The sequence below is a fragment of the Papio anubis genome, chromosome 6 (genome assembly GCF_008728515.1).
Source record: "Papio anubis isolate 15944 chromosome 6, Panubis1.0, whole genome shotgun sequence".
Classification (NCBI taxonomy): domain Eukaryota; kingdom Metazoa; phylum Chordata; class Mammalia; order Primates; family Cercopithecidae; genus Papio; species Papio anubis.
Window position 1 is genome coordinate 163,819,395 of NC_044981.1, and position 27,541 is coordinate 163,846,935.

General features: G+C 43.6%; 1 protein-coding gene across 1 annotated transcript in view; it reads left to right on the forward strand.

Moving 5' to 3' along the window:
• The first annotated feature begins 12,416 nt into the window (after nt 1–12,416).
• TTLL2 (tubulin tyrosine ligase like 2) overlaps nt 12,417–27,541 on the forward strand; it is a 110,539-nt gene continuing 95,414 nt past the window's right edge. Inside the window, exon 1 of the mRNA XM_031667566.1 lies at nt 12,417–12,548. The gene's annotated coding sequence lies outside the window, so the exon portion shown is untranslated. The remainder of the gene's footprint in view (nt 12,549–27,541) is intronic.

Consider the following 27,541-nt stretch of genomic DNA (forward strand, 5'->3'; position numbering starts at 1 on the left):
ACCCACTAGAAGGCCTTAATCAGAGGAGTGGCATGAAGTGACTTCTTTATAAAAAGATCATTCTAGCTACAAGATAGAGAAGACACCATCAGCCCAGGAGTAAGACAAAAAGGCTGAGTTAAGAAGCTGTCAAATCACCCCAGCAAGAAATAACATCAGCTCACACCAAGGTGGTCATGGTGGCAGGGGAGGTGCTGAGAAGTGGTCAGATTTTGGATGTTCTTTAAAGGTAAAGTCTAGGGAGACGCCAGTGTAGAGAAAGACAGCCAAGGAAAGCTCCAGGCCTTTGCCCTAACAAAGACCTGGAAGAATGAGGAAGTCGTTTACTCAGACTGAGGAAGCCTGGGAGAGGAACAGGTTTGTGGGGTAAAGAAATCAAGGTTTGGGGCTGGGAAAGTTAATTTCTGCATGTGAGCAGACAGTCAGGTAGTTTTACTGAGGGGCAGTTAGATCTATAGGACTGGAATCTATTGGAGATTCCATCTGGAGAGATAGGAAACTGGAAGTCAAGAGACAAGCTGTGATGAGTGAGGATGGAGGAGAGCAAAGCGTGGACATCGGAATCCTCCGTCCTTCCCATCTTTAGAGGTCAGGAAGACGGGGAGGAGCCAGAAACACAACCAGTGAGGTAAGTGAAGACCTAAGAGTTCGTGCCAGCCCAGGGCCCAGATAGAGGTGATCCCAGAAAGACTGACTTGGCGACAGCATCAGTTGCTGCTGGCGTGTCTGCTTAGACATGAACTGAGGGTGAATCATGGGTCTAGCAGGGATCATGTCACTGGCATCCACGGCCAGAGCAGCTCAATGGAGTTTTTGGGGATGAAGACCTGAATCGAGTGGCCTAAAGAGACCAGAGAAAAAGTGCAGCTGGTGAGCATGCCCAGCCCCTCCTGGAGGGTTTCCCAGAAAGGAGGCAGCAGCTGGAGTGCAATGTGGAGGTCCTGACCCAGGGAGAGATTTGGGGATTGGGAAGGACCGGGCATTACACTAATTGTAGTTCAAATTACTTACGTGATATTGACGAGGAACACTAGAATATTCATGCAGGTTAGTGGCTTGTTTGGGTCACACAGCTGGCTAGTGGAAGACACGGGACTGGAATCTGTTTCATAACTGCTGGCCAAGATACTTTTCTACTAATACGCTAGTTAATAGTAATAACTCCAAATGTTCTTCACCTGCCATGCGTGCACTTCAGTTTTGAAACTTGTTATTGAATTATAACACTGATACAGAAAATGCACAATTATACCGCCCCTTATCCTTCAGGGACACAGTCCAAGACCCTCAGTAAAATGCCTGAAACCACAGAAAGTACCAAACCCTGCGTGCACTATGGCATTTCTCAGGCATGCACGCCTATGACAAAGTTTAGTTTAAAAACTAGGCAGGATAGATCTGGCAAGATGGCCGAATAGGAACAGCTCTGGTCTGCAGCTCCCAGTGAGACCAACGCAGAAGGTGGGTGATTTCTGCATTTCCAACTTAGGTACCCTGTTCATCTCACTGGGGCTGGTTAGGCAGTGGATGTAGCCCACAGAGGGCGAGCAGAAACACGGTGGGGTATCACGTCACCTGGGAAGTGCAAGGAGTAGGGGGCCTCCCTTTCCCAGCCAAGGGAAGCCGTGAGGGACTGTGCTACTGGCCCAGATACTATGCTTCTCTCATGACTTTTGTAATCTGCAGGCCAGGAGACTCCCTCGTGTGTCTATACCACCAGAGCCCTGGGTTCCAAGCACAAAAATGGGCAGCCGTTCAGGCAGACACTGGGCTAGCTGCAGAAGGTTTTTTTTTCATACCTCAGTGGTGACTGGAACCACAGCGAGATAGAACTGTTAACTCCCCTGGAAAGGGGGCCGAAGCCAGGGAGCCAAGCAGTCTCGCTCAGCAGGTCCCACCCCCACAGCAAGCTGAGAAGCACTGGCTTGAAATTCTCGCTGCCAGCACAGCAATCTGAAGTCGACCTGGGGCACTGGAGCTTGGTGGGGGGAGGGGCATCCGCCATTACTGAGGCTTCAGTAGGTAGTTTTTCCCCTCACAGTACTAAGGACTGGGCAAAACTCAACGCAGTGTGGCAAAGAGGCTGTGGCCAGACTGCCTCTCTAGGTTCCTCTTCACTGGGCAGGGCATCTCTGAAAGAAAGGCAGCAGTCCCAGTCAGGGCTTTATAGATAAAACTCCCATTTCCCTGGGACAGAGCAACTGGAAGAAGAGGCGGCTGTGGGCATGGCTTCAGCGGACTTAAACGTTCCTGCCTGCTGGCTCAGAAGAAAGCAGCGGATCCTGACAAGGAGGTTCTCAAAGCACAGTGTTCAAGCTCTGCTAAGGGACAGACTGCCTCCTCAAGTGGGTTCCTGACCCTCATGCCTCCTGGCTGGGAGAGACCTCCCAACAGTGGTTGACAGACACCTCATGCAGGAGAGCTCTGGCTGGCATCAGGCCGGTGCCCCTCTGGGATGAAGCTTCCAGAGGAAGGATCAGGCAGCAATCTTTGCTGTTCTGCAGCCTCTGCTGGTGATACCCAGGCAAAGAGAGACTGGAGTGGGCCTCTAGCAAACTCCAGCAGACCTGCAGAAGAGGAGCCTGACTGTTAGAAGAAAAACTAACAAACAGAAAGTGCAACAACAACATCAACAGAAAAACCCCATCCAAAAGTCATGAGCCTCAAAGATCAAAGGTAGATAAATCCATAAAGATGAGGAAAAAAACAGAACAAAAATGTCAAAAATTCCAAAATGCAGAATGCCTCTCTTCTTCTCCCAATGGTCACACCTCCTCTTCAGCAAGGGCACAAAATTGGACAGAGAATGAGTTTGATGAATTGACAGAAGTAGGCTTCAGTAGGTGGGTAATAACAAACTCCTCTGAGCTAAAGGATCATGTTCTATCCCAATGCAAGGAAACCAAGAACCTTCACAAAAGGTTACAGGAACTGCTAATTAAAATAACCAGGTTAGAGAGGAACATAAATGACCTGATGGAGCTGAAAAACACAGCACAAGAACTTCGTGAAGCGTACACAAGTATCAATAGCTGAATTGATCAAGCAGAAGAAAGGATATCAGAGATCGAAGATCAACTTAATAAAATAAGGCCAGAAGATAAGATTAGAGAAAATAATGAAAAGGAACAAACAAAGCCCCAAGAAATATCAGACTATGTGAAAAGATCAAACCTACAACTAATTGGGGTCCCTGAAAGTGATGGGGAAAATGGAACCAAGTTGGAAAACATACTTCAAGATATTCTCCAGGAGAACTTCCCCAACCTAACAAGACAGGCCAACATTCACATTCAGAAAATACTAAAAACACAACTAAGATACTCCTCGAGAAGAGCAACAACAAAACACACGATTGTCAGATTCTCCAAATTTGAAACAAAGGAAAAACTGTTAAGGGCAGCCAGAGAAAAAAGTCAGGTTATATGCAAAGGGAAGCTCATCAGACTAACAGTGGATGTCTCTGCAGAAACCATACAACCCAGAAAAGAGTGGGGGCCAATATTCAACATTCTTAAAGAAAAGCATTTTCAATCCAGAATTTCATATCCAGCCAAACTAAGTTTCACAATGAATAAAATCCTTTACACACAAGCAAATGCTGAGGGATTTTGTCACCACTAGGCCTGTCTTACAAGAGCTCCTGAAGGAAGCACTAAATATAAAAAGAAAAAAACCATTAGCAGCCACTGCAAAAAACACACCAAAATATAAGGACCAACGACACCATGAAGAAATTGCATCAACTAGTGTGCAAAATAACCAACTAGCAGCACGATGACAGGATCAAATTCACACATAACAATATTAACCTTAAATGTAAATGGGCTAAATGCCCCAATTAAAAGACACAGACTGGCAAATTGGATACAGAGTCAAGACCCATCAGTGTGCTGTATTTAGGAGACACATCTCACATGCAAAGACATGTGAGATAATAAAGGGATGGAGAAATATTTACCAAGCCAATGGAAAGCAAAAAAAAGCAGGGTTGCAATCCTGGTCTCTGATAAAACAGACTTTAAACTAACAAAGATCAAAAAAGACAAAGAAGGGCATTACATAATGGTAAAAGGATCAATGCAATAAGGTAAAGGAATCAATGCAACAAGAAGAGCTAACTATCATAAATATATATGCACCCAATACGGGGCACCCAGATTCATAAAACAAGTACAAAGAGACATAGACTCCCGAACAATAATAGTGGGAAACTTTAACACCTCATTGTCAACATCAGGCAGATCAACGAGACAGAAAATTAACAAGGATATTCAGGACTTGAACTCAGCTCTGAATGAAGCAGACTTAATAGACATCTATAGAACTCTCCACCCCAAATCAACAGAATATACATTCTTCTCAGCACCACATAGCACTTATTCTAAAATCGACTGCATAATTGGAAGTAAAACACTCTTTAGCAAATGCAAAAGAACTGAAATTAGAGCAAACAGCCTCTCAGACTACAGTGCAATCAAATTAGAACTCAGGATTAAGAAACTCACTCAAAATCTCACAACTACATGGAAATCGAACAACGTGCTCCTAAATGACTACTGGGTAAATAATGAAATTAAGGCAGAAATAACAAAGTTCTTTGAAACAAATGAGAACAAAGAGACAATGTACCAGAATCTCTGGGACACAGAGATTCTGAGAAAAACGTATAATACTAAATGCCCACATCAGAAAGCAAGAAGGATCTAAAATTGACACTCTAACATCACAATTAAAAGAACTAGAGAAGCAAGAGCAAAAAATTCAAAATCTAGCAGGAGACAAGAAATAACTGAGATTAGCACAGAAGTGCAGGGGAGAGAGAGACAAGAAAAACCCTTCAAAAAATCAATGAATCCAAGAGCTGGTTTTTTGAAATGATTAACAAAATAGACAGACCACTAGCCAGACTGGGAAAGAAGAAAAGAGAGACGAATGAAATGGACACAATAAAAAACATCAAAGGGGATATCACCACTGATCCCACAGAAATACAAACTACCATTAGATAATATTATAAACACCTCTACACAAATGAACTAGAAAATCTAGAAGAAATGGATAAATTCCTGGACACATACATCCTCCCAAGGCTAAACCAGGAAGAATTTGAATCTATAAATAGATGAATAAAAAGTTCTGAAAATGAGGCAGTAATTAATAGCCTAACAACCAAAAAAAGCCCAGGACTAGACAGACTCACTGCCAAATTCTACCAGAGGTACAAAGAGGAACTGGTACCATTCCTTCTGAAACTATTCCAAACAATAAAAAAAAGAGGGACTTCTCTCTAACTCATTTTATTAGGCCAGCATCATCCTGATTCCAAAAGCTGGCAGAGACACAACAAAAAAAGAAAATTTCAGGCCAATATCCCTAATGAACATGGATGCGAAAATCCTCAGTAAAATACTGAGCAAACTGAATCCAGTAGCATATCAAAAACTTATTCACCATGATCAAGTGAGCTTCATTGCTGGGAAACAAGGCTGGTTTAATATATGCAAATCAATAAACGTAATCCATCACATAAACAGAACCAATGACAAAAACCACATGATTATCTCAATGGATGCAGAAAAGACCTTTGATGAAATTCAACACCCCTTCATGCTAAAAATTCTTAATAAAATAGGTAGTGATAGAACATATCTCAAAATAATAAGAGCTATTTATAACAAAGCCATAGCCAATATCATAGTGAATGGGCCAAAGCTGGAAGCATTCCCTTTGAAAACTGGCACAAGACAATGATGCCCTCTCTCACCACTCTTATTCAACATAGTATTGGAAGTTCTGGCTAGAGCAATCAGACAAGAGAAATAACCCAAATGTCCATCAGTGACAGATTGGATTAAGAAAATGTGGCACATATACACCATGGAATACTATGCAGCCATAAAAAAGGATGAGTTTGTGTCCTTTGTAGGGACATGGATGCAGCTGGAAACCATCATTCTTAGCAAACTATCACAGGAACAGAAAACCAAACACCGCATGTTCTCACTCATAGGTGGGAACTGAACAATGAGTTCACTTGGACTCAGGAAGGGGAACATCACACACCGGGGCCTATCATGGGGAGGGGGGATGGGGGAGGGATTGCATTGGGAGTTATACCTGATGTAAATGACGAGTTGATGGGTGCAGCACACCAACATGGCACAAGTATACATATGTAACAAACCTGCACGTTATGCACATGTACCCTACAACTTAAAGTATAATAATAATAAATAAATTTAAAAAAAATAAATAAATAGTGAGTTTAAAAAAAATAAAATAAAATAAAAATAAATAAATAAAGTGTATTCGAATAGGAAGAGAGGAAGTTGAATTGTCTCTGTTTGCAGATGGCATGATTGTTTATTTAGAAAACCCCATTGTCTCAGCCCGAAAACTTCTTAAGCTGATAAACAACTTCAGCAAAGCCTCAGGATACAAAATCAATGTGTAAAAGTCACAAGCATTCCTACACACCAATTATAGACAAGCAGAGAGCCAAATCACAAGTGAACTCCCATTCAAAATCGCTGTGAAGAAAATAAAACACCTAGGAATACAACTTACAAGGGATGTGAAGGACCTCTTCAAGGAGAACTACAAACCATTGTTCAAAGAAATAAGAGAGGACACAAACAAATGGAAAAAAATTCCATGCTCATGGACAGGAAAAATCAATATTGTGAAAATGGTCATACTGCACAAAGTAATTTATAGGTTCAAGGCTATTCCCATCAAGCTACCATTGACTTTCTTCACAGAACTAAAAACAACTACTTTAAATTTCACATGGAACCAAAAAAGAGCCCGTATGGCCAAGACGATCCTAAGCAAAAGGAACAAAGCGGGAGGCATCACGCTACCTGACTTCAAACTATACTACAAGGCTACAGTAACCAAAACAGCATGATACTGGTACCAAAACAGATAAAGAGACCAATGGAATGGAACGGAGGCCTCAGAAATAACATCACACATCCATAACCATCTGATCTTTGACAAACCTGCCCAAAACAAGCAATGTGGAAAGGATTCTCTATTTAATAAATGGTGCTGGGAAAACTGGCTAGCCATATGCAGAAAACAGAAACCGGACCCCTTCCTTACACCATATACAAAAATTAACTCAAGATGAAATAAAGACTTAAATGTAAAACCCAAAAGAATAAAAACCCTAGAAGAAAACCTAGGCAATACAATTCAGGACATAGGCATGGGCAAAGACTTTATGACGAAAACACCAAAAGCAATTGCAACAAAAGCCAGAATTGACAAATGGGATCTAATCAAACTGAAGAGCTTCTGCTCAGCAAAAGAAGCTATCATCAGAGTGAACAGGCAACCTACAGAATACTAGAAAACTTTTGCAATCTATCCATCTGACAAAGGTCTAATATCAAGTATCTACAAGGAACATAAACAAATTTACAAGAAAAAAACAACCCCATCAGAAAGTAGGTGAAGGATATGAACAGACACTTCTCAAAAGAAGACATTTATGCGGTCAAGAAACATGAAAAAAACCTCATCATCACTGGTCATTAGAGAAATGCAAATCAAAACCACAATGAGATATTTCATTTACCATTGCCAGTTGGAATGGTGATCATTAAAATGTCTGGAAACAACAGATCCTGGCAAGGATGCAGATAAATAGGAACATTTTTACACTATTGGTGAGAGTGTAAATTAATTCAACCACTGTGGAAGACAGTGTAGAGATTCCTTAAGGATCCAGAAACAGAAATATCATTTGACCCAGCAATGGGTTACTGGGTATATACCCACAAAATTATAAATTATTCTACTGTAAAGGCACAGGCACACATGCACACAAAGGCCCATCACCAAGCCTTTCTATGTCTGATAACCTGGAATTGCATGGAGAACTCAAGCCAAAGATGAGAGAGTGGCCCCATGCATGCCTCTGTCCCAGGACCAGCCCCTTCCAAAAAGCACAGGGACTGGGGTCACTAGGAGCAGTGGTATGCATTGGGACCCCTGGGGGCACCTGGTAGTTAGTCCTTAATGTTTATTGCAGCACTATTTACAATAGCAAAGACTTGGGACCAACCCAAATGTCCATCAATTATAGACCAGATAAAGAAAATTTGGCACATATACACCATGGAATACTATGCAGCCATAAAAAAGAATGAGTTAATGTCCTTTGCGGGGACATGAATGAAGTTGGAAACTGTGGGGAAAAGAAAGAGAGACCATACTGTTACTGTGACTATGTAGAAAAGGAAGACATAAGGTACTCCATTTTGATCTGTACCTTGAATAGTTGTTTTGCCTTGAGATACTGTTAATCTGTAACTTTAGCCCCAAACTTGTGCTCACAGAAACATGTGTTGTATGGAATCAAGGTTTAAGGGATCTAGGGCTGTGCGGGATGTGCTTTGTTAACAATATGTTTACAGGCAGTATGCTTGGTAAAAGTCATTGCCATTTTCCATTCTAGATTAATCAGGGGCACAATGCACTGCAGAGAGCCGCAGGGACCTCTGCCCAGGAAAGCCGGGTATTGTCCAAGGTTTCTCCCCACTGAGACAGCCTGAGATATGACCTCGTGGGCCCGACACCCAGGAAGGGTCTGTGCTGAGGAGGATTAGTAAAAGAGGAAAGCCTCTTGAGGTTGAGATAAGAGGAAGGCCTCTGTCTCCTGCATGCCCCTGGGAACGAATGTCTCCGTATAAAACCCGATTGTACATTCATTTTATTCTGAGATAGGAGAAAACCACCCTGTGGCTGGAGGCGAGATATGCTGGTGACAATGTTGCTCTGTTATTCTTTACTACCCTGAGATGTTTGGGTGGAGAGAAGCATAAATTTGGCCTACGTGCACATCCAGGAATAGTACCTCCCCTTGAACTTATTTGTGACACAGTTTCCTTTGCTCACATGTTTTTTTGTTTTTTTGGGTTTTTTTTGCTGACCTTCTCCCTATTATCACCCTGCTCTCCTACTGCATTCCTGTTGCTGAGATAGTGAAAATAGTAACCGATAAAAACTGAGGGAATTCAGAGACTGGTGCCGGTGCCGGTCTCCTGGGCCCACTGTTGTTTCTCTATGCTTTGTCTCTGTGTCTTATTTCTTTTCTCAGTCTCTCATCCCACCTGACAAGATATACTCACAGGTGTGGAGGAGCAGGCCACCCCTTCAGAAACCATCATCCTTAGCAAACTAACACAGGAATAGAAAACCAAATACTGCATGTTCTTACTCATAAGTAGGAGCTGAACAATGAGAACATATGGACACAGGGAGGGGAACATCACACACTAGGGCCTGACTGGGAGTAGGGGGAAAGGGGAGGGAGAGCATTAGAACACATACCTAATGCATGCGGGGCTTCAAACCTAGATGACGGGTTGATAGGTGCAGCAAACCACCATGGCACATGTATAGCTATGTAACAAACCTGCATGTTCAGTACATATATCCCAGAACTTAAAGTAAAATAAAAAATAAATAATAAAAAATTTAAAAACTAGGCATAGTAAGAGGTTAACAATAAAACTAATAATAAAATGGAACAATTATAACATACTGTGAGAAGAGTTAAGTGACTGTGGTCTCTCTCAGCCTTATCGTATCTTATTGTGCTGCACTCACCTATATTCAGACCACAGAAAGCAAAACCATGAATTAGGGGGGCACTACTGTGCACATGTAGAGATTGAAGCATTTTACACAGAACACACTTATGTAACCAGCACCCAGACCAAGTCATAGAACACCAGGGTTACCAGCCGAGACCCTGGGGACCCCTCGCCACTTCCCCCAAGGCAACAGCTTCCAAAACGGGAGGCTTGGTTTATGCACTTAATTCAATGTATCTCTGTCTTGATTAACATTTATTACAAAAGTATCATGTTCATTATAGTCCTTCAAACAGTACTGAAGTAAAGATGGTAATAAAAGTCCCTTCTCAGTTAATATTTACTGTCCTCCCCAGTGAACCAGGTACTATGCTCCTTGTAGGGTTCTTGGGGAATGCTAACTGGAAAAAAGTCTAGGGTTCGGCCACCGGGTTGGGAAGATCTTTGGGAGGCACAGAAGACCCCCCGAGTTCCCTTAAGTCATGCTGTTTTTTAGTCTTTCTCTCTCAGTGGTTTTTCTTCCATCAACCACCTGGGATGCAAGTCTTAGTGCTCAGTTGAAGGATAGGATGGGGTGTCATAAAACGGAGAAAATTCTATGTATTGGTTCAGAGTTTTCTTGCACTTTGCCAAAATTATAGATGTAAACATCATAATAAATCTATCCTCCTCTTGATCCCATCAGGAAGGCATGTAAAATAAGTGTGTCCTGGTGCCAAGAGTGGGAGGCTGGGGAGAGATTTGTATGTGCCATTATAGATGGGCATTTGTGAGTCCACACAACAGAACATTTATGATCCCCAAGCACATTGACTGCAGCCTGAAGCCAGGCGGGAGAGGCGCTGGACCAACCCTGTGGTGGGATGCAGGGCTCCCTCTGGGTTGGAGTCTCTAAGAATCAAATCCAAAATCTGTGTGGTCAGTCTGGTGAGGGCTTAAAATTGGGGTGGGCGGGTTAGCCAGGACTTGGGGTATAAGGAAGAAACTGAAGCCCCATGTGAAATCAGGAAATAATCAAAGGAACCACAAATGGTTTGAAATGTGTTTGCTCTAGTGCTCACTTCGAAAAAATACATTTTATAAAAAATGCACACTGCATATCTTTCTTGCCACAGTGCCCTTAGCAGTCTCCTCTCGTCTGGACAGCTTTTGCCCTTCTTCTGCCAGATTCCCAAAGCGGAGGTTAGCATGAAGTCTCGGAGGTGCAGGTGCAACGTCTCAGTGGAAGGGACAGAGCGAAGCATGGCTGAGTGAGCGCTTGGGATTTACAAATCCACACACCAGTGATCCGAGCCCAGGGGCTCTTGCTTGTGCCAGGACTGCCTTCCCTGGGAGTGCAGGAAGCCCGGATAAAATAACCCCACCCGGCCAGGCGCGGTGGCTCACGCCTGTAATCCCAGCACTTTGGGAGGCTGAGGCGAGTGGGATCACGAGGAGTCAGGATCAAGAACATCCTGGTTAACACAGTGAAACCCGTCTCTACTAAAAAGTACAAAAAACTAGCCAGGCATGGTGGCGAGCCTGTAGTCTACGGGAGGCTGAGGCAGGAGAAGGGTGTGAACCCAGGGGGCAGAGCTTGCAGTGAGTGGAGATCGAGCCACTGCACTCCAGCCTGGGTGACAGAGTGAGACTCCATCTCCAAAAAAAAAATAAAAAACTAACCGCACCCACCCACCTTTCCTCACACGATGCTCAGGAAGACAGTCCTGGTAGAAGAACCTCATTTCACTTCATTTTTAGAAAATTTACCCTTACATAGTAAACAATACGGAAAACAAAACGGAAAACAATAAATAATTAACCGTTCATGAACATGTCAAATGGAAAAAGAAAAATGCCTTTCAGATTATGTATTATGAATTACTTTTTTTTTTTGAGACAGGGTCTCGCTCTGTCACCCAGGCTGGAGTGCAGTGGCCTGATCTCGGCTCACTGCAAGCTCCGCCTCCCGGGTTCACGCTATTCTCCTGCCTCAGCCTCCCGAGTAGCTGGGAGCACAGGCACCCACCACCATGTCCAGCTAATTTTTTGTATTTTTAGTAGAGACGGAGTTTCGCAGTGCTAGCCAGGATGGTCTCGATCCCCTGACCTCGTGATCCCTTTGCCTTTGCGGATAAGGAAATTAGCCATGTTTCCCTGTGCTTGACAGAACTTGGGCAACCTCTTCAGTGGCTTGTTGTGCAGTTTTATAGAGTTACGTGAAGCAACTGATTGTTTCTGGAAGATGATGGCGATGCCTGTAATTGAATAGATGGCAATAAAACATTCGAATGTCATCCACAGAGGCAGCCACTTGCCAGAGCTGACACAGCCTGAGGGTAGAGAGTCTATGGCTCTGAGATGCAGGGAAGGCCTCTCCAGTTCCTGTAGTGCTGAACTGCAGGGGTAGCAGGCACATGGTGGGAGCTGGAAGGAGGGGTCCAACTGGGATCTCTGGTGCAAATCTGGCTTAAACAAAAAGATACACATTCATTTTGGAAACTCAACTGCTTTTTGTAGAAATAAAATATTTTAAGATTCTATGTGGGTAAAGTGACAGGAGACCCCAGGAAGAACACGCGCCTCCCCACCAGGCAGCCCACCAGGCCTGCCCCCTGTGCATTGCCCTGTGAGGCCTCAGGCATCGGGACTGGCAAAAGGCCTGCTGGGGCGGAGCGAGAACTCTGAAACTTGGAGGAAGGAAGGTGTGATGAAGCCTGGGTCCCTGTCCCTAAGGGGTCCTGACACTCTGGGCCCCGCCCTGAGTTCATGACTGGCCTCCCCTTTGTGAGGAGAGCAGGCCCTGCATCACCAGGCAACCAGCGCTCCCTCCAGCCTCCCACTCATTTCAGTTGGGCGCGGCAGCTGCTGCACAGAGACCCACAGAAGCCACCTTCGGAACCAGCACCCAGTGAGAAGGCCTGACCTGTGTTCCTCCACACCAACCCAGGTGCCGGGGTAAACCTAGGAGGAGACATGCAGAATGCGAGGGTGGTCCTCAGCCTCCATCCTAAGACCAGCCCCTTCCTGAGAGCACAGGGGCCGGGTCGCTAGGAGCAGCGAGTGTGCATTGGGACCCCCGGGGCAATTGGTAGTCAGCCCTTCACACTCCCTCAAAGGAAAAGCAGTCAGTTGTATGGGGAGATCAGGTAATTTTCAATCCAAAAAGTTAATTTATGGTATCAGTGCCTCCTGCGGGCTGAGGTGCCAGTTATGTAAGAGGGCATGAAGTAGACCCAATTCTGAGACTGAAGTTACCAAAGGAGGGGAGTGTGAGTTAAATGCATCTCATAGTGGGTACAGGAAATTCAACTGAATTCAAAGTCGACTGAATGGCCGCTATGTTCTGGGAGCTGTGACAGATGCTGGGGTTATGAGACTGATCGGGATCACCTGGGAAACACACGTGGCTGTAATTCAGGGCCGAGCATAATTGTTTCGATAGGGTAAGTGTGAAGTGGTGTGGACCCCCCGGAGGAAAAGAGAACCCCAGTGGGGGAAAGGAAGGGCTCCGAGGAGGAGGGACATTCGTGCTGGGCTTCCTGGGAGAGGCGGCTTCCATCGGCAGAAACTCAGGGGCTCTGGGGGCCTTTGAGGCTGAGGAGGGTGGGCTGAAGCACTGGGCTCCTGTTGTCACACGTGAGCGGGAAGCGGGATGTGACAGGCCGAACAAAGGCCGAGGATGGGTGTAAGGCCCTGAGTGCATGCCGGCCTGTAACCTCCACACACCACAGGCTGGGATGCGCGGTGAGGGGAAGAGACACACCTGCCCCGCCCTCCCGTCTGGCGAAAGAGGCAAAGTCAGCTCTCCCAACCCGACTGGTGATGGGCGTTTTGCATTTCAAGCAGCTCAGTCTACCCCAGGTTTGTTGGAAATAAGGCTACTCTGGGTGTCACCGAGACTAGCGTGCACATGGAGCGTGATCGGCCTCCAGTGCCTTAAGAGACTTTCTTGAAAAGAACTTTCCTGATAATTAACAGAAAAAAATAGTGCATGGTCTCTGGTTTGATAATAAAATAATTACTCTTGGTTTCAAGCAATACAAACTTTTATTCAAAAGAATATTTATGTAAGAAGTTTTTTAAGTTGGCCAACTTAAAAAACGGGACCGTCTCATGTGTACTTGGAGTGAGAAACATTCTACATTCCACATCAACCGTAAGCCACAGCTGTCAACTATGCATCAGGAAAGGTGACCAGCAGGATGTTGACCATTTACAGGCCAAGTGCTTGAGGGCAACTGGTCTCCACAAATGGTTTCACTGACCTAGAACAATCCTGCACAAGGCCTGCAGCTACTGCGTGTTCCTACCCAATAAGGTGGAATATTTTGTATGTCTGCACCAAGCTTGTCCACCAAGCCCTCGGGTCTCATGTAACCCAGGAGAGCTTTGAATGTGACCCAACCCAAATTTGTAAACTTTCTTAAAACATCATGAGTTTATTTGCGATTTTTGTTTTTTGTTTTTAGCTCATCAGTTGTCATTAGTGTGTTTATTTTATGTGAAGTCCAAGACAATTCTTCCAATGTGGCCCATGGAAGCCAAAAGACTGGATGCCTCTGGTAGACAATGTAAATCAAAGAAATTGGCGAAGGCAAATATCAATCATTTAAGAAGTTTAAGTGCCAAGGTTAAGGACACACCCAGGAAAAAGAACACAGAACCACAGGAAAAGGCCGTGGCTTACGCTTTTTCTCCTGAAGAGGGTCTGGGGACCTTAATAATTAAAGGGAAAAGAGTGGGTATTGGGGAAAAGAGGAAAGGGGGGTGGGAAAGGAAGGTCAATAAGAGGGAAGCAGTTGCAATTTTTTTTTTTTTTAAGACGAAGTCTCACTCTGTCACCTAGGCTGGAGTGCTGTGGTGCGTATTTGCTCAAGAGACATGGCAACATGCAGGTTATGTATGGTGAGCCTCTAGGAATTCTGAGTAAGGCAGGAAGATGCTTTTGTAATTAATGTTTGAAATTCTAAAAGTATAGCTCTTTTTATATAAAAAACGTACTGTTGTCTTTCTATCTTTTGCACATGTAAGTGGTAAAGAGCAGCACTGCCTATTCATTGGCCGATGTTTATTTGGTTCTCTACCTTGGGGAAAAGTGCTTTTACAGCATCTGTAAAATTAGGGCCCTAAGAAGGGCCCCTGTCCCTTACTCCAAAATATTTTCTCCTCATTTCAGTTCATTATTGGTGGAAATTCCTAGTGTTGAATCAAATAGTTTAACACTTCAGCTGGATCCCGGGTCATACAGAAAGTTGCCCTGGGGCTCTCTGTCCTTTAAGCATTGAATGTGCTAAAAAGGTAAAAATGTGAACAAAAAGCATGGACTCCCAGTTATTTTTGCAAAGCCTGTCTTGGACGGAAGAAAGCACCAAAACTAGGAGCTGTTGTCTAAGGAGGCTGCCGGTCCCTGGGAGTCATTCTTTACTACTGCAACCTGTTGTCCATCAGTCTTCTGGGGAAAGCAGTGGGCCCTGATCTAGGGATCAGGATTCCTGCACTGATGGAATACATTGTTTTTGGCCGACTTCCTTGCTGTGGGACCCTGTACACTCGGGAATATCATCAAGGTATGGGAAAGGAGGGCCCTTTCTTCCTTCCTATGCCAGGAGAGTCTGTAGCCAGGGCTGAACCGGACTCAAAGAGTTCATAAATCTCCACAATTATAATAATGACTTACTAACATTTTGACTGTGGCTCCTAGAGAATCAGGTGGCTCCTGCTCATTAGAATGCTGTCTGTGCCCTGATGACATTGTGTTCTAGCCCTTGAAGAGGGAAGAGCTGTGCTGGCTTCTCAGTGACTCTCTGTTGGCTGCATGGTGGAAGATGCCATATGTGTTTCCTTGTTCTAGGTGCATATGCAATTGGGTTAAATGGTGGCTCAGTACTGAATGGTGGGTGGTATTTTCCTTCCAGATGAGGACTCTGACCTCAGGAGTTTTTAGCAAGTGGCATTTCACAGTAACGGAGTCTGACATACACAAAGGGGACATTCACCTACATTGTCTGCTGTTGTAGGCTATGATGTGGCAATGACTCTGTTTAATCTCCAGGATCCCAGAGTTTACATCCTCTGAGCTTGGTACTGGGTTCTTCACCAGTGATAGTGAGATTCTGGGTAGGGCTTTCCCTATCTATGGAAACAGGCACAAGGCCCTCCACTGTCTGGGCGTGCACTCCCCCCTCCCTTCCTGAACACTGGTTGGGGGAATAGCTCAGACGTGCTCTAGTTTCCTTCTGGAAGCTTCTATGTGGAGGTCTGAGCGCACTCTCCTGGGATGCCCAGCCACGGACTCTTTACGTACTAGGCCTCACTGACAAAAAAGCACTTTCAGTGTCTGCAGTTCAAAGGGCCCAACCCTCCCTCTGTGGCCCCCGCCTCGTTAAGGATCTGCTCGCAGAATCCCTCCCACGGACCACCTGAAACCCAGCCTCCCACCTCGGGGCTTTTGGTGGTACAAGGTGGAGATCATGACGTTGCTGATATAATCAGAAAGCTCCGTGGTAGTTTACATATTATTAGCAGAATTACACTTTTACCACTTCAGAGACTATCATGACTCAACAGTGTGACTTCCCAGTGAGGCTGAAAACCCTCACTGAGGCCCTGGCTTAAATACAGTTTGTCAACATTTTTGAGAGAATGTTAAATGACTTCTTTTCAGATAAAGCATGTAGGCCCTCAGAGGCCTTTTAATTGGACTGTTCCATCTATGCTCAAGTTTAAGACTGGGTTGGTTAAATTGACAGGTGTCCCAGATTCTGCCCCAAATAAGTGTCAAAAATTGTTAAATAATTCATAATTTCACATTATAATTTTGTTGTAATATATTTGTATATTTGTATAGCACATTTGTATCATATTACATGCTCCTTTGCCTTCTTAATCTGAGTACTGTGATCTTAATTTAATCTTCTCTAGATAATTTATTGATTTTAAGCTTTGACTAAAGCTACTTCCCTGTCCCTAAGGGGTTCTGATGCTCTGGGCCCCGCCCTGAGTCTATGACTGGCCTCCCCTTTGTGAGGGACAGCAGGCCCTACATCACCAGGCAACTAGCACTCCCTCCAGCCTCCTGCACATTTCAACTGGGCGCTGCAGCTGCTGCAGAGAAACCCACAGAAGCCACCCCTGGAACCAGCGCCTGATGAGAAGGCCCGACCTGCGTTCCTCCACACCAAGCCAGGCACTGGGGTAAGCAAAGGAGGTGACACGCAGGATGGGAGGGTATCCCTGAGCACGTCTCAGTCCAAGGACTAGCTCCCTCCTGAGAGCACAGGGGCCGGGGTCGCTAGGAGCAGCGAGTGTGCATTGGGACCCCCCCAGGGCAATTGGTAGTCAGCCCTTCACACTCCCTCAAAGGAAAAGCAGTCCAGAGTTGTATGAAGTCATGTACTTTTTCAATCCAAAAAGTTACTATGGTGTCTAGTGCCTCCTGCGGACTGAGGTACCAGTTATATAACAGGGCATGAAGTAGACCCAATTCTGAGACTGAAGTTACCAAAGGAGGGGAGTGTAAGTTAAACACATCCCATAGTGGGTACAGGAAATTCAACTGAATTCAACCAAAAGCGATTGAATGGCCGCTGTGTTCCGGGAACTGTGACAGATGCTAGGGTTATGAGACTGAACTGGATCATCTATGAAACACACATGGCTGTAATTTAGGGCTGAGCATAATTGTTTCCATAGGGTAAGTGTGAAGTGGTATGGACCCCCCAGGGGGAAAAGAGAATCCCCCCGGTGGGGGAAAGGAAGGGCTTCGAGGAGAAGTGGGCATTCATGCTGGGCTGTCTGTGCTTTAAGTCTTGAAATGTGCTAACAAGGTAAAATGTGAATAAAAAGCCTGGACTCAATGGGTTATTTTGCAGAGTCTGTCTTTGGACAGGAAGAAAGCACCAAAACTAGGAGCTGTTGTCTAAGGGAGGCTGGTCCCTGGGAGTCATTCTCTCCTACTGCATCCTGTTGTCCATCGTCTTCTTGGGTAAAAGCAGGGTTCTGATCTTAGGGACTGTGATCCCAGACTGATGGGAGTACATTGTTTTGGCCTCCTTGCTGTGGGACCCTCAGACACCTCGGAATATCATCAAGGTATGAGAAAGGAGGGCCCTTTCTTCCTTCCTATGCCAGGAGAGTCTGTAGCCAGGGCTGAACCAGACTCAAAGAGTTCATAAATCTCCACAATTATAATAATGACCTACTAACATTTTGACTGTGGCTCCTAGAGAATCAGGTGGCTCCTGCTCATTAGAATGCTGTCTGTGCCCTGATGACACTGATGGGTGTTCCAGCCCTGAAGAGGGAAGGCCACAGCCAGGCTACTTCAAGTGACTCCCTCTGTTGGCTGCATGGTGGAAGCACAGCCTGGTTCCAGGTACTGGGTTCTTCACCAGTGATAGTGAGATTCTGGGCAGGGCTTTCCCCACCTATGGAAATGGGCACAACGGCCTCCACTGTCTGGGCGTGCACTCCCGCCTCCCTAAAAGGACACTGGTTGGGGGAATGGCTCAGATGTGCTCTACTTTCCTTCTGGAAGCTTCTATGTGAAGGTCTGACTAGACTCTCCTGGGATTCCCAGGCAGGAAATCTTTATATAGTAGGCCTCATTGACAAAAGAGCACTTTCAGTGTCTGCAGTTCAAAGGGCCCAACCCTCTCTCTATGGCCCCAGCCTCCTTAAGGATCTGCTCGCAGAATCCCTCCCACGGACCACACCTGAAACCCAGCCTCCCACCTCAGGAAGCTTTTGGCGGTGCAAGGTGGAGATCATGACGTTGCTGATATAATCAGAAAGTTGCTTAGTAGTTTACATATGTAACATATTACATATATTACAAAAATTACACTTTTACCACTTCAGAGACTATCATGACTCAACAGTGTGACTTCCCAGTGAGGCTGAAAACCCTCACTGAGGCCCTGAAAACCCAAATACAGTTTGTCAAAATTTTGAGAGAATGTTAAATGACTTCTTTTCAGATAAAGCTTGTAGGCCCTAAGAGGTCTTTTAATTGGGTTTTTCCATCTATGCTCAAGACAGGGTTGGTTAAATTGACAGGTGTCCCAGATTCTGCCCCAAATAAGTGGCAAATATTATTAGATAATTCATAATTTCACATTATAATTTTGTTGTAATATATTTGTATATTTGTATAGTACATTTGTATCATATTACACGCTCCTTTGCCTTCTTAATCTGAGTACTGTGAACCTAATTTAATTTTCTCTAGATAATTTAAATGATTGATTTTAAGCTTTGGCTAAAGCTGGGTTCCTGTCCCTAAAGGATCCCCATGCTGTGGGCCCCGCCCTGAGTCTATGACTGGCCTCCCCTTTGTGAGGAGAGCAGGCCCTGCATCATCAGGCAACCAGCACTCCCTCCAGCCTCCGTGCATTTCAACTGGGCACTGCAGCTGCTACACAGAGATCCATGGAAGCCACCCTCGCAACCAATGCCCAATGAAAAGGCTGCTGGATGCCTTCAGGGCCTAGCCAGGACCCAGCCTCTGCAATCAGGTGCCTCAGACCACTGTGGTTTTATGTTATTTGTATCCTTCATGAATTTTTTTATGCTAGCAGTCATTCTTGTCTGGTTCTATCACCATCTTACCAATTTCCTACTAGCACATCTGATGTATTATAGGCTAAAAGTCCAAATATCCAAAGGCATATTTTATATTATATAAATGATTGTGTGTATATATATATATATATACACACACACACACCCCCAGATGTGATATATACACATACATGCAACACACACACTGATTTAAGCACTGAGGGTAAAAGTGTAGGACTCACTCTATTTGGTAAAATGTCAGGTTTTGTGATGTTTGTTTTTATTGGGAGTAGATATTCCACTGAATTTTGGGTTCAGAGCCAAGAGGATTAAGTTAGCCATAAATTTCCTTGGCTTCTGACCTAGATAACAGATGTTATAACAATGGAGGAAGAATTTTAGGCAGATATGAGCAATGGAATGAGAATCGTGTATCTGTATTACTTGTACTCAGTATGGTTTTTCAATGGTTGAAATGAAAACAATGTACTGGCCAGGCAAGGTGGCTAATGCCTGTAATCCTAGCACTTTGGGAGGCCAAGGCAGGTGGATCACCTGAGGTCAGGAGTTTGAAAGCAGCCTGACTGACATGGTGAAACCCTGCCTCTATTAAAAATACAAAGAAAAGATTAGCCAGGCATGGTGATGCACACCAGTAACTCAAGCTACTTGGGAGGCTGAGGCAGGAGAATCGCTTGAACCAGGCAGGGGGAGGTTGCAGGGAGCAGAGTGTGCCACTGCACTTCAGTCTGGGGGACAAAAGTGATCATACACACACATACACACACACAGAGAAAACAATATACGAAATGTTTCATTCCATTAATTTAAAGGAAAAGATCTAGACCCTTGTGTCCTTCCCTCCCTGCACTTTGGTGTGTTGGTTCATTCATTTATTTATTCCACAAACATGAGGGAACCATTTCCAGGAACACAGATTAAAAGGACACCCGTGGCCTCGTATTTTCAGCCAGCAAGGCAGCCAATGGATATTTCCCAAATTACACAGACCCCAGGACCAAAAAGGGCAGTGAGGGAGAGTGTTCGGGATGCAAGCTCAGCCAGAGACCCTGGAGGGCAGCACAGGCATTCCCATGATCCCTTCTGCAGTGCGCAACACTGCAGGACTCAACAGCACCCAACAGGGAAAGTCTGCAGCTCAGTTCATCGTCAGCCAGACCCAGTTGCTCCCTGGCTGTGCTGGGAGAACACAGGGTGAGGTCGTGGTGCACTGGTGCCCCTTCCTGTTCCTGCACGACTTTGCTTTCCAAGAGGTACTCAATACAAATGAGTGTCATTTTCCCTTTATTTTCATTATTTTATTTTATTAACTGAAAAATAATAATTGTATATATTCATAGGGTACCTAGTGAAGTTTTGTCATATATATTGTACAGCTATCTGATCGGAGTAATTAGCGTATCCATTGTCTCAAATATTTATCATTTCCTGTGGTGGGGATGTTCAATATCCTCCTTCCAGCTATTTGAAACTATTATATATTACACCACTGTTAACCCTGGTCACCCTGCAGTGGCATAGATCACTAGGACTCCTTCCTCCTGTGTGACTGTGATTTTGTGTGCTTTAAAACATGGCTCCCTATGCCCCCTTCTCCTAGCCTTCCCAGCCTCTAGAATCCTCTGTTGTGCTTGTTACTTCAATTAGATCCACTGTTTTTTAAGCTTCCATATAGGAGTAAGAACATGCGGTGTTTAACTTTCTGTTCTCAGCTTAGTTCACTTTACATAATGTTCTCCAGTTCCATCCATGATGACATGAATGACAGGATTTCATTCTGTTTTGTGGCTGAATAGTGATAAAGTGAAGTAAATATGGCCTGAGAAGGGCTCTGTACTTCTATATTTGAGTCCTTGTGGATGAACCGTAACCCAACTTAATAGGTAGACAAGATTGAAACCCCAACTTAGAAGTGTGCACCTGTAACAATCCTGGTCAATCCCAGCAGCCGTACTTCAACCATGCATACACTGCTGAGTGTTCAAACCGTGTTCAAATAAGGCAAACAGCAACCTGTAACCAATCCAGCTGTTTCTGTACCTCACTCCCGATTTCTATACGTCACTTTACTTTTTATATCTCTAAATTTGTTCTGATGATGAGGCACCTCTGGAGTATCTCTGAATATGCTGTGACTCTGGGGCTGTACAATTCATGAATCATTCATTGCTCAATTAAACTATTGTAAATTTAATTTGGCCGAAGTATTTCATTGTTAAAAGAAAAACCTTAGATAAATTAAATGTAACAGAGTTTAACTAAGCAAGAACTCTTGACAAATTTGGCAGTCCCCAAACCAGAACAGGTTCAAAGACCCCACACTGTTTCCAGGTGGGTGAGAATTCATGGAGAGAAAAAGGAAAGTGATGCACAAAAAATGGAAGTGAGGTACAGAACCTCCTCATTGTTACAACACGGTGTTTGTCTTTTTTGAACATGGTTTGAGCACTTGGCTGCCTGTGATTGGCTGATTAGTAGTGTATTAATCACTACTTGGTGTTCAGTACAACAGTTAAGTTATAGTCTGTTTACCCTCCCGTTAGCTGACAGCTCACTGTGTATGAAGAATCCTTTAGACCCAACTTACAAGGAGGCAGTGTTAGGCTAAACTCAGCTTAAGAGAGTAGATACCACATTTCCTGTATCCAGGAACACAACAGTGAACCCAGAGAAAAGACGACGGTGAACCCAGAGATAATTCAACAGTGAACTAAAAAAAAAATGCCAGTGAACCCAGGGAAGAGAGGATGGGTCACCCAGGGAAAATATGACAGTGAATCCAAAGAATCGACAAAAATAAATGCAGAGAAAAGATGAAGGGGGAACACAGAAAAAAGACGATGGTAAACTCAGAGAAAACATGACAGTGCACCCAGACAAAACACAACAGTGAACCAAGAAAACAGACAGTGAACCCGAAGAAAAGATGATGGTGAACCCAGAGAAAAGACGATGGTGAACCAACAGAAAATACAATAGTGAACCCAGAAACAATATAACACTGAACCCAGAGAAAAGACAACAGTGCACCCAAAAAAAAGATGATGGTGAACCAAGAAAAAATTCGACAGTGAACCCAGAGAAAAGATGACAGTGAACCCAGAGAAAAGACAATGGTGAACTCAGAGAAAATAACAACAACCAACCCAGACAAACAACGATGGGGAACGCAGAGAAAAGACAACGGGGCACCCAGAGAAAAGATGATGGTGAACACAGAGAAAAAATAACAAAACACAGAGAAAAGATGACAGTGAACCCAGAGAAAAGACGAAAGTGAGACCAGAGAAATACAACAGTAAATCCAGAGAAAAGATGACAGTGAATCCAGATAAAAGACGACGGTGCACCCAGAGATAAGACGACAGTGCACCCAGAGAAAAGATGATGGTACACGCAGAAAAAAGGTGATAGTGTACCCAGAGAAAAAAACGACAGTGAAATGAGAGAAAAGACAATGTTGAACCCGAAGAAAAGACGACAGTGAACCCACAGAAAAGACGAGAGTGAACCAAGAAAAAAGATGACACTGCATCCAGAGAAAAGATAACAGTAGACCCACAGAAAAGATGATGGTGAATTCAAAGAAAACCCGACAGTGAACCCAGAGTAAAAATGAATGCAAACAGAAAAAATATGACAGGGCACCTAGAGAAAAGATAATAGTGCACCCAGAGAAAAGACAATGGTGAACCCAGAGAAAATACAACAGTAAGCCCAGAGAAAATATGGCAGTGAACCTCAAAAAAAGACGACGGTGCACCCAGAGAAAAGACGACAGTGCACCCAGAGAAAAGACAACAGTGAAACCAGGGAAAAGACGACAGTGAAACCAGAGAAAAGATGAAAATAAACCAAAACAAAAGATGACAGTGAACCCAGAGAAAAGATGACAGGGCACCAAGAGAAAAGACGATGGTGAAACCAGACAAAAGATGACAGTGAACAAGGAGAAAACACGACAATGAACAAAGAGAAAAGATGATGGTGAACCCAGAGAAAAGACAACAGTGAAATGATACAAAATACAACATGGAAACCAAAGAAAAGATGGTGAATGCAGAGAAATAGTGAACCCAGAGAAAAGAAGATGGTGAAACCAGAGAAAAATGATGGTTCACCAAGAAAAAAGATGACAGTGAACCCAGAAATAATACAATAGAGAAATGCAGAGAAAGATAACGGTGCACCCAGAGAAAAGAAGATGGGGATCCCAGAGAAAAGACGATAGTGAACCTAGAGGAAAGATGACAGTGAACCCAGAGAAAAGACAACAGTGAACTCAGAAAAAAGACAATGGTGAACCGAGAGAAAAGAAGACAATGAACTCAGAGAAAAGACAATGGTGCGTCAAGAGAAAAGAAGACAGTGCACATAGAAAAAAGATGACGGTGAAACAAGAGAAAAGATGACAGTGAACCCACAGAAAAGACGATGATGGACCCAGAGAAAAGACAAGGGTGAACCCAGAGGAAAGACGAAAGTAGAGAAAAGACGATGGTGAACACAGAAAAAAAGACTAAAGTGAACACAAAGAAATAACAACAGTGATCTCAAAGATGAAAGTGAACCCAGAGAAAAGCCGACAGTGCATGCAGAGAAAAGACGATGGTGAGTCCAGAAAAAATATGAAGGTGAAACCAGAGAAAATGTAACAGGGAACCCAGAGAAAGGATAATGGTTCACCCAGAGAAAATACAAGAGTGAACCCAGAGAAAAGACAATAATGAACCAAGAGAAAAGATGACAGTTTACCCAGAGAAAAGACAAAGGTGCACCCAAAGAAAAGACAACAGTGAACCAACAGAAAAGATGATGGTGCACCCAGAGAAAAGATGACAGTGCATGCAGAGAAAAGACAACAGTGAACACAGAGAAAACATGATGGAGCACCCAGAAAAAAATGACAGTGAACCCAGAGAAAAGACAATGGTATACCCAAGAAAAGACCACAGTGAATCCAGAGAAAAGATGACGATGAACCCAGAGAAAAGACAGTGAAATTAAAAAAAAATGAGAGTGAACCCCCAAAAAAGATGACAGTGAACCCAAAGAAAATACGACAGTGAAGCAAGAGAAAAGATGACAGTGAACCCAGAGAAAAAATGATGGTGCACCCAAAGAAAACACAAGAGTAAACCCAGAGAAAAGACGATAGTGAACCCAGAGCAAAGACGAGCATTTACTCAGAGAAAAGACAATGATGAACCCAAACAAAAGACAACAGTGACCCCAGAAAAAAGACGATGGTGCAACCAGAGAAAAGATGACAGTGCACCCAGAGAAAAGACAACAGTGAACCCAGAGAAAAGATGACAGTGCACCCAAAAATAGACGACAGAAAATCCAGGGGAAAAAAAAAAAAGCCAAAAATTGAACAGAGAAAAGATGACAATGAACCGAGAGAAAAGACCATGGTGTACTCAGATAAAAGCCAATGGTGCACCCAGAGAAAAGATGACAGTGGATCCAGGAAAAAACAAAACAAAACAAAACAAAAAAAACAAAACAGTGAACAAAGAGAAAAGACAACAGTGAACCCAGAGAAAAGACAATGGTGCACCCAGAGAAAAGACCACAGTGAATCCAGAGAAAAGATGATGATGAAACCAGAGAAAAGATGACAGTGAAACAAAAGAAAAGATGACAGTGAACCCCCAAAAAAGATGACAGTGAACCCAGAGACAATACAACAGTGAATCCAGAGAAAATACGACAGTGAAACAAGAGAAAATATAACACAGAACACAGACAAAAAATGATGGTGCAACCATAGAAAATACAACAGTGAACCTAGAGAAAAGACAATGGTGAACCCAGAGAAATGACGACAGTGAACCCAGGGAAAAAATGACAGTTACCCAGAGAAAAGAAAATGGTGCACCCAAAAAAAGACAACAGTGAACCCAGAGAAAAGATGACAGTGAACCCAGAGAAAAGATGACAGTGCACCCAGAGAAAAGACAACAGTGAATCCAGATAAAAGATGATGGTGCACCCAAAAAAAGAAGACAGTCAATCCAGAAAAAAAAAAAAACAAGGTGAACAAAGAGAAAAGACAATGCTGCACCCCGAGAAAAGACGATGGTGCACCCAGAGAAAAGATGACGAGGAATCCAGAAAAAACCAAAACAAAAACAAAACAGTGAACAAAGAAAAGACGACAATGAACCCAGAGAAAAGACGATGGTGCACCCAGAGAAAAGATCACAGTAAATCTAGAGAAAAGATGATGGTGCACCGAGAGAAAAGACCACAGTGAATCCAGAGAAAAGATGACGATGAACCCAGAGAAAAGACTACAGTGCATCACACGAGAGGAAAAAGATGATGGTGAAACTCCCCAGCCAGGGTTATTGAAACAGAGAAAAGATAATAGAGAACCCAGAGAAAAGATGATGGTGCACCCGGAGATAATACAACAGCGAACCCAGAGAAAAGGCTACAGTGAACCCAAAGAAAAGGCGACAGTGAACCCAGAGAAAATACAAGAGTGAACCTAGAGAAAAGTTGACATGGCATCCAGAGAAAAGATGATAGTGAAACCAGAAAAAGATGACAGTGAAACCACAGAAAAGACTACAATAAACCCAGAGAAAAGATGACAGTGAACCCAAGAATATACAACACTGAATCAAGAGAAAAGATGACAGTGAACTGAAAGAAAAGATGACACAGCATCCAGAGAAAAGATGATGGTGAAACCAGAGAAAAGACCACAGAGAACCAAGAAAGAATATAACATGGAAACAAAAGAAAAGACAGTGAACCCAGAGAAATAGTGAACCCAGAGAAAAGACAAGAATGAACCCTGAGAAAAGAGGACGATGCACCCAGAAAAAAGACAATGGTGAAACCAGAGAAAAGATGATGGTTAACCCAGAAAAAGACGATAATGAACCCCCTAAAAAAGCAAAAGAGAAATGCCGAGAAAGATGATGGTGAATTGAGAGAAAAGACAACAGTGATGCCACAGAAAAGATGACAGTGAACCCAGAGGGAAAAACGACAGTGAACCCAGAGAAAAGATGATGGTACACGAAGAGAAAATACAACAGTGAACCAGAGAAAAGATGATGGTGAACCCAGAAAAATGACAACAGTGAACCCAGAGAAAGGATGACAATTACCCAGAGAAAATACAATGGTGCACCCCCTCTAAAAAAAAAAACAACAGTGAACCCAGAGACAAGACGATGGTGCACCCAGGAAAAGATGAGAGTGCACCCAGAGAAGAGACAACAGTGAACCCATAGAAAAGATGACAGTGCACTGAGAAAAAGACGACAGTAAACACAGAGAAAAAACGATGGTGAACCCAGAGAAAATAAAACAGTAAGCCCAGAGTAAACATGACAGTGAATTTAGAGAAAGGACGATGGTGCACCCAGAGAAAAGATGTTACTGAACCCACAGAAATGACAACAGTGAATCCAGAGAAAAGATGACAGTTTACCCAGAGAAAAGACAATGGCCCAAAGAAAAGACAAAAGTGAACCCAGAAAAAAGCATGGTGCACCCAGAGAAAAGATGACAGTGCACCCTGAGAAAAGACAGCAGTGAACCCAGAGAAAAGATGACGGTGCATGCAAAAACAAAAATGACCATGAATCCAGAAAAAAAAAAAAAAAAAACAACAACTAGTGAACAAAGAGAAAAGACAACAGTGAACCTAGAGAAAAGACGACGGTGCACCCAGAGAAAATATGACAGTGAATCCAGAGAAAAGACAACAGTGAACCCAGAGAAAAGATGACGGTGCAGCCAGAAAAAGATGACAGTGATCATAGAGAAAAGATGATAGTGAAGTGAACCCAGAGAAAATAAAACAGAGAACCCAAAGAAAATATGACACTGAAATCAGAGAAAAGATGATGCACCCAAAGAAAAGACGAAACAAAACAAAACAAAAACAAAACAGTGAACAAAACAAAATAAAAACAGTGAACAAAGAGAAAAGATGACAGTGAACCCAGAGGAAAGATGATGGTGCATCCAGAGAAAAGATGACAGTGAAACCAAAGAAAAGATGACGATGAAACCAGAGAAAAGACAAAGGACGACAGTGAAACAAAAAAAAAGATGACAGTAAACCCAAGAGAAAGATCACAGTGAACCCAGAGAAAATACGACGGTGAACCCAGAGAAAAGACAACAGTGCAACCAGAGAAAAGATGACGGTGAACCCAGAGAAAAGACGACAGTGAATTACAAGAAAAGATGACAGTGAACATGTAGAAAAGACAACAGTGAATCCAGAGAAAATAAAACAGTGACCCCAGAAAAAAGATGACAGGGAACCCAGAGAAAAGAAGGTGTTGCACACAGAGAAATGATGACAGGAAACCAAGAAAAAATACAACATA